Genomic DNA, 8,548 nt, shown 5'->3' with positions numbered 1-8,548 from the left:
GTATTAAAACATGATTGGCTGGTATGATCAAACCTCTGAAACTGATAGCAACGTGTAGGGTTGGGGATGTAAGGATGAACCGAAATTATCTCATATCCCACGCTCATTTTCGATGGAAATCGAATTCTGTCAAACATCAGCACCAGCAGCAGCAGCAGCAGATGAATCAGCATCATCACTAATATCAGTAACATGACCAAATACTAACAGAGTGAGTAAACGGAAAACAGTGCTTCCCTCCCATCTAAATGATTTTTTAGTGGTAGGCCGAAGAGGGAGGAATATCTCAAGGTAAACAGACTCAGGCACAGATCAGACAATTTTAATGTCCTTCACTGGAAGGTACAGTGTTTATCAAGGTCAAGGACGAAAAGGTGTTGAAGATCAAGAGAGAGTGTGATCAATATTATGACTGGTATAGAAGTACAGGTTCTCAAGTATTTAAAGACATGCTCACAGTGAAAAAGAAAAGATTAAGACAGGCCTTAAAGGAAGCTAGGTGTAAAAAAAATGAAGATATAATACTAACATCTGAAAATAAGACACGTGCAATGTGGAATATCATTAACAGTCAGTGCAACAGGAAAATGACTTAACAGACTGAAAGCAGTAATCTGAATGCTGCACAGTTAAATACATTCTTCACTGAAAAGGTGCAAGAAATAATAAAGGTGATTGGCACTTCCAATATAGCCACTGACCATTAATACTACCTGAGAAACACCACAAAGCCTGAAAGTGCATTTCGCTTTAAACTGGTCAAGGTACAGGATGTTACTAATATACTGAGAAAAATGAAGAACAATTTTAGTCATGACGTTTATGGTTTAAGTTCAGCCATGTTAAAGTGTGATTCAGTTCAACTGCCAGAATTGATAACATATGTAGTAAATAAATGTATTTTCGAGGCTCAGTTCCAAAAGGCACTAAAGTTTGTTAAAGTCACTCCAATACACAAAAAAGGCAGCCTCTCAAGTTGTGATAATTTTAGGCCTGTTTCAATTGTGCCAATCTTGTCTAAAGTGATAGAAAGCACTCCGTCATCAGGCCACAAGTGGCCCATCGGGACCATCCGACCGCCATGTCATCCTCATGGAGGATGTGGATAGGAGGGGCATGTGGTCAGCACACCGCTCTCCCGGTCGTTATGATGGTTTTCTTTGACCGAAGCCGCTACTATTCGGTCGAGTAGCTCCTCAATTGGCATCACGAGGCTGAGTGCACCCCGAAAAATGGCAACAGCGCATGGCGGCTGGATGGTCACCCATCCAAGTGCCAGCCACGCCCGACAGTACTTAACTTCGGTGATCTCACGGGAACCGGTGTATCCACTGCGGCAAGGCCGTTGCCAAAGTGATAGAAGCTATATTAAATTATCAAATAGTAAAATACTTTGAAGAAAACAAAATCTTCACTGATAGTCAATTTGGCTTCAGATCAGGGTTAGGAACTGTTAAATCTGCCTTATCACTTTTAACACTGTGTGTGAAGCAACTAGAAAGCAAGCTAGAGGTTCAAAATAAACTCTTTGATTTATCAAAAGCTTTCGACACTGTGTCTCATGAAATCTTATTGAACAAACTGCAATTCTATGGCTTTACAGGAAGTGCTCTAGAATTGATAAAATCTTATTTAAGTAATAGAGTGCAGAAGGCGGTTTTTAACGGCGCAGAATCAGATTACTTTCCTGTGGGCATGGGTGTCCCACAAGGTTCTGTACTTGGCCCAATTCTATTTATTATTTATATAAATGACTTACCATGCAACATAGTTGGGCCGTCAATTTGGACTTACTTATTTGCAGATGAGCTTGCAGTCTATATAACTGCAGAAGCAGCACAGAAGGTGAAATATGAAGCAGACCAGTGAACTGTCAAAGTTGAAAACTGGTGTCAAGCTAATTCCCTTTGTGTCAACCGAAAAAAATACAAGACTTGTATGTATTGTGGAATAATAACATTGAACTTGAGCAGAGCTCAAATGCTGTTAATTTCCTTGGAATCTCAACTGATTCAAAATTATCCTGGGGTAGCCATATAGAAAAAGTGGGAAGCAGCATTGGCAAAGGAATATTTGCTCTAAGGAAGCTGCGTCTTTGTCTAAACGTGCCAGTACCTAAAGTGGTTTATTTTGCTTTAATACACAGTCACATTTCCTATGGTACAATACTGTGGGGACATCAAACCAAGGCAGCTAATGTCTTCAAACTACAAAAGAAGGCAATAAGACTGATATGTAGCTTGGCACCCAGAGCTCACTGTAGGCCAAGCTTTAAAAAATTACAGATTATGACCCTGCCGTCAATATTTATACTACAGTGTGTAATGCATGTTAAGGAAAACTACCCAAGTTATCAACAGTATGACATGCGACATAATTATAACACAAGAAACAAGCAGGACCTAGTTTCTTTCCGATGTAACTATAAAAAAACACAAACGTTTTTCTTATACAGGTCCATAAAATTTTTTAATGCCATACCCCAACATATCAGGTATCATCCGATTCAACAATTGAAAAAAAAAAGTAAAAGAATTTCTTCTTGGGCTCAGCATTTACGAAACTGATGAATTTTTAAGGGAGGCAAAGAATATGGTATGACTACACTTTGTGATCAGTTTTTATATGCTTCTATATACACTCCTGGAAATGGAAAAAAGAACACATTGACACCGGTGTGTCAGACCCACCATACTTGCTCCGGACACTGCGAGAGGGCTGTACAAGCAATGATCACACGCACGGCACAGCGGACACACCAGGAACCGCGGTGTTGGCCGTCGAATGGCGCTAGCTGCGCAGCATTTGTGCACCGCCGCCGTCAGTGTCAGCCAGTTTGCCGTGGCATACGGAGCTCCATCGCAGTCTTTAACACTGGTAGCATGCCGCGACAGCGTGGACGTGAACCGTATGTGCAGTTGACGGACTTTGAGCGAGGGCGTATAGTGGGCATGCGGGAGGCCGGGTGGACGTACCGCCGAATTGCTCAACACGTGGGGCGTGAGGTCTCCACAGTACATCGATGTTGTCGCCAGTGGTCGGCGGAAGGTGCACGTGCCCGTCGACCTGGGACCGGACCGCAGCGACGCACGGATGCACGCCAAGACCGTAGGATCCTACGCAGTGCCGTAGGGGACCGCACCGCCACTTCCCAGCAAATTAGGGACACTGTTGCTCCTGGGCTATCGGCGAGGACCATTCGCAACCGTCTCCATGAAGCTGGGCTACGGTCCCGCACACCGTTAGGCCGTCTTCCGCTCACGCCCCAACATCGTGCAGCCCGCCTCCAGTGGTGTCGCGAGAGGCGTGAATGGAGGGACGAATGGAGACATGTCGTCTTCAGCGATGAGAGTCGCTTCTGCCTTGGTGCCAATGATGGTCGTATGCGTGTTTGGCGCCGTGCAGGTGAGCGCCACAATCAGGACTGCATACGACCGAGGCACACAGGGCCAACACCCGGCATCATGGTGTGGGGAGCGATCTCCTACACTGGCCGTACACCACTGGTGATCGTCGAGGGGACACTGAATAGTGCACGGTACATCCAAACCGTCATCGAACCCATCGTTCTACCATTCCTAGACCGGCAAGGGAACTTGCTGTTCCAACAGGACAATGCACGTCCGCATGTATCCCGTGCCACCCAACGTGCTCTAGAAGGTGTAAGTCAACTACCCTGGCCAGCAAGATCTCCGGATCTGTCCCCCATTGAGCATGTTTGGGACTGGATGAAGCGTCGTCTCACGCGGTCTGCACGTCCAGCACGAACGCTGGTCCAACTGAGGCGCCAGGTGGAAATGGCATGGCAAGCCGTTCCACAGGACTACATCCAGCATCTCTACGATCGTCTCCATGGGAGAATAGCAGCCTGCATTGCTGCGAAAGGTGGATATACACTGTACTAGTGCCGACATTGTGCATGCTCTGTTGCCTGTGTCTATGTGCCTGTGGTTCTGTCAGTGTGATCATGTGATGTATCTGACCCCAGGAATGTGTCAATAAAGTTTCCCCTTCCTGGGACAATGAATTCACGGTGTTCTTATTTCAATTTCCAGGAGTGTATGAGTAAGTCTGTAATTGGCTAAATTTACTATGCAATATCAATTTGTACCAGAATTTTCTCTGTTTTGTATTTGTGTGAAGGTACCATAATTGTTTGTGTAATATTTATATTGTGTAATATTTGTCTTGTTTTTGTAATTATTTGTGTAACATTTATACTGTGTAATATTGACTTTTGTAATGCCTCAGAAGATGTCTGAGGTCTCTACAACAATAAAAATCAATCAATCAATCATCAAGAAGAGAGTGAGGGTTGGTACAAATTCCTTTTCAGCCCTTTTTATTACTTGACGTATGGGAATTACTCCCTGATCAGACAGTTAATTTTGTATGTCCTCATTTGATAATCCGTCGATTGATCTTGTATAAACCACCCCGCGCGATGAGTTTAAAGTACGGTGCGCTTCCACCCGGACAGGGCAGGTGTGTAGCAGTGTAGTTTGAAGGAATTTTTGTGCCTGGAGGGCGCTGTCTGTTTCTAACAATAAGGTGCCGTTTCGTAACCGGGTACAAGACTTTACAGGACCTGCGATTGCCTAGACAATTTTGTATGAATAATGAAAAGGTTTACTGTTGAGAAGTCTTGACCGCCGTCAGACCGACAAAACAACTAGGAACTTTGGCACTGAATTTTCTGTGGCCGAAAAATCTAGCTTTCTCTGGTGGGCAGAAGTTGTAGAAGAAGAAGAAACCATTGGGAAAGTATTCCCCATGATTACCGGCGTCTCCGATGGCATGCCCCTTCCTAGTGATTAGGTGATTGTCCACAGCTCAGGTCACACCTCCCCAGAAACGGACGGAGGGACCGATCGGCATGTTCGGAGGTACCAGCTTGAGTAATCACCCCTCCCTGGGCCTGGCCTTTACCGGGGGGTACGCACATGTCCTACTTGGCTACCCGGGGCGGGGAATTATGCATTACCCCGTCACCGGCTACGCGTGGGAGCACGTGGGTCGGGCTACAGACACGCACAGGGAGGAAAGAAAGAAAAAGGGAGGAACAAAGAAAAGGTAAGAAGAGAAGAATTCTCAAACGTCGCAGCGGAGAAGAAGGTAAAGAGAAGAATCAAGGTAAGAGAAGGACAAAGTAAGGACAGATACTTTACATTGTAGAGATAAAAGAAGAGAAACTACTTCACTAGTTTACTAGGTAAGGTATGCAGCCCGGAAAGGAAAGAGAGCTGCACGAGCTCGGGGTCCCGTGCTCGCCACGCACGTATCCAGAAAAGAGTTGTGGACCCCCTGGGTGGATGCAATAGAGAGGAGCTTCATTAGAATCACGTCGAACTGTTTTCTGCATTTAGAAGTAACACCACATGTCTTGCACTGGACGTTACGTAACACAAGACACTTTAGATCCAAACGTTAGGCCTCAGAAACTAACGTTTATAGTGTTTCAAAGAGATAAATTACAAAAATTGTTCTTCTGACTGACTCCATACATTCGCAGATTACGGTCCGTTCCAGCGTCCGCATATTTTCTTCCAGAGTTTCTGGATAAGTTCAGTAGCAAAGAAATCGTCTTCACATGATTTGCATTCAGACGGCAACTGCTTGTGACGAACCAATACAGCACCTTGTGCCTCGTTGCGAACAAAACATCATCAATGGCGAAGACAATGCAAACATTTCAGGCACGTCATATAGCTTTGATTAGACGAGGAACGTGCAGCAAGACGTCGGCTACCACAAGATGTACCTCCGTCACTACAGGCGCTTATTCGTGGACGAGGATAAAGATGGTCGCAAGTAGCCACGTCGTGCAACCAAGTAGAACCATTACTTGTACGTAGTTCGGGTCTCTGAATTCGCTAATAGTGTTCAACGCCACCACGGTCGCACTATTAGACACAGTCCTAGCATCATGTAATGTGCCCGATATCCTGAAAATGGGCAATATTTTGTTCCCCTAAGTAAGAGTGGGGTGAAGATCAAACGCTTTCCAGAAGTCAAAGGACCGGCCATAGTCCAATGTGCCGAGACCATCAATCCTCTAAGTTCGTTGAACGTACACTACTAGTTGAGATTCACGCGATCACAAGTTCCGAACGCTGTATTGATTCCTAAGAAGAAACTGCTCTCCATAAAAGTATTGCTACAAACAATTACAAAATAACCTTCACAATTTTACAGTACATGAACGTCAAGGCATTTGACGGATTAAACAGAACAAAATTCTGGTCAGTACTGGAAGAAAATGGAATTCTGTGGTGAATTATATGGGTCGTAAACACTTTATATATCGAAACTGAATTTGTGATAAAAACAGGGCACGAAAAAAATAAAGATGACGTTATAAATAACAAGACAGTTAAACAAAGTTGCAATCTTTCCTCAATTTTATTCGGTTTATGTATAAATGATGTGATTAAAAGGTGGAATGGCGAACAAAAAATAAAGGAATTTAAATAGATAAGGTTCATTACATGAAAATATGGATTAATTCTGACGACTAGAGTATAATGTACACATAAATTATAATTTCAAAATACCTATACAAAATTCAAAAGTAATGGCATTCCGAATAAAGCAATAGTTGATAGAAAACAAAGAGATCGAACAAGTCATTTTAACTACCTGAAAATCATTTTAAATATCTGAGCTGCGACATTTCCTTTGATTATGCTAAAGGTATCAACAATGAAGCAGCAAAATTTGATTGTGTCTGTAGAATAATAAAATGAACATTAAAAAAATACTCCCAAGGAACGCAGCTAAAACTATATAAAATACTAGCTGTCCCATTGCTATTTTGCGGATCTGAGGCTTGGATAGCAAATAAGAAAGACAATGACGTCAGAAATGAAATTTTTCACATTAGTTAAAAAAATGTTAACTAGAAAGTAGATTAAGAAACGAAGATATTGAAAATGAAATTAAAATATTTGTTATAACAGAAAAAATTGACAAAGACAGGACTACTATAAATGATTCATTCGTTTTCAGAGCTCTCTGTTTTCCGAAGTATATATATATATATATATATATATATATATATATATATATATATATATATATATATATATAGTAGTCAGTTTCCTTCTATACCTTACGTAGCATCATCGCATCAGTGGCCATCACAGTAGCATTGATGCGTTTTCTGAACTTGTCCAGTGTTCTTGGCAGTGGGGGTAAGTAAACATTGTCCTTAACGTACCACCAAAGGAAAGAGTCACAAGGCTTTAGGTCAGGCGTTCTGAGAGACCACAGGAACAGAGACACATTATTTTCACCACATCTACATCTACGTGATTACTCTGCTATTCGCAATAAAGTGTCTGGCAGGTGGTTCAATGAACCATCTTCAAGCTGTCTCTCTACCGTTTCACTCTCGAACGGCGCATGGAAAAAAAGAGAACTTAAATTTTTCTCTGCGAGATCTGATTTCTCTTATTTTATAGTGATGATCATTTCTCCCTATGTAGGTGGGTGCCTACAGAATGTTTTCGCAGTCGGAGGAGAAAATTGGTGATTGAAATTTCATGAGAAGATTTCGTCGCAACGAATGATTGCCACTCCAATTCACGTATCATGTCTGTGGCACTATCTCCCCTATTTCGTGATAACACAAAACGAGCTGCTCTTCTTTGAACTTTTTCGATGTCATCCGTCAGTCCCACCTGATGCGGTTCCCACACCGCACAGCAATACTCCAGGACAGGGCGGACAAGAGTGGAGTAAACAGTCTCTTTAGTATACCTGTTGCACCTTCTAAGCGTTCTTTGGTTTGCTCTACCCACAACATTATCTACGTGATCGTTCCAATTTATATTATTTGTAATTGTAGTCCCTAAATATTTAGTTGAATCTACAGCCAACAGATGGCTTATCGCGCAATCGAAATTTAGCGGATTTCTGTTAGTACTCATCTGAATAACTTCGCAGTTTTCTTTATTCAGAGTCAATTGTCACTTTTCGCACCATACAGATATCTCAATCATTTTGAAATTCGGTCTGGTCATCTGATCATTTTACAAGACAGTAATGACAGCACCATCTGCAAACAACCTAAGAGGGCTGCCGATAATGTCTGCTATGTTATTAATATAGATCAGGAACAATACAGGGTCTATAACACTTCCTTTTGGGATGCCGGATATTACTTCTGTTTTATATGTTGACTTTCCGTCTATTACTACGAACTGTGACCTTTCTGACAAGAAATCGTGTGTCAAGTCGCACAACTGAGGCGATATTCTATAGGCACGCAGTTTGGTTAGAATACGCTTGTGAGGGACGGTGCTGAAAGCGTTCTGGAAATCTAAAAATATGGTATCAATTTGAAATCCCCTGTCGATAGCGCTCATTATTTCATGAGTCAAAAGAGCTAGTTGTGTTTTACAAGAATGATATTTTCTGAAGCCGAGCTGAGTATACGTCAAAAATTCGTTTTCTTCGAGGTAATTCATAATCCTACTGCAAATCGACGTTAGAGACATGGTCCTGTAATTCAGTGGATTGCTCCCATTTCCATTTTTAGGTATTG

General features: G+C 42.5%; 1 pseudogene; it reads right to left on the bottom strand.

Annotated features, from left to right (window-relative positions):
• Positions 1 to 1,233: 1,233 nt before the first annotated feature.
• LOC126098109 (5S ribosomal RNA) lies at positions 1,234 to 1,350 on the bottom strand (annotated as a pseudogene).
• Between the last annotated feature and the right edge of the window lie 7,198 nt (positions 1,351 to 8,548).

The sequence above is a fragment of the Schistocerca cancellata genome, chromosome 1, assembly GCF_023864275.1.
Source record: "Schistocerca cancellata isolate TAMUIC-IGC-003103 chromosome 1, iqSchCanc2.1, whole genome shotgun sequence".
Taxonomy (NCBI): domain Eukaryota; kingdom Metazoa; phylum Arthropoda; class Insecta; order Orthoptera; family Acrididae; genus Schistocerca; species Schistocerca cancellata.
Note: the sequence above shows the minus strand (reverse complement) of the source record. Positions and strands in the feature narration are given on the sequence as shown.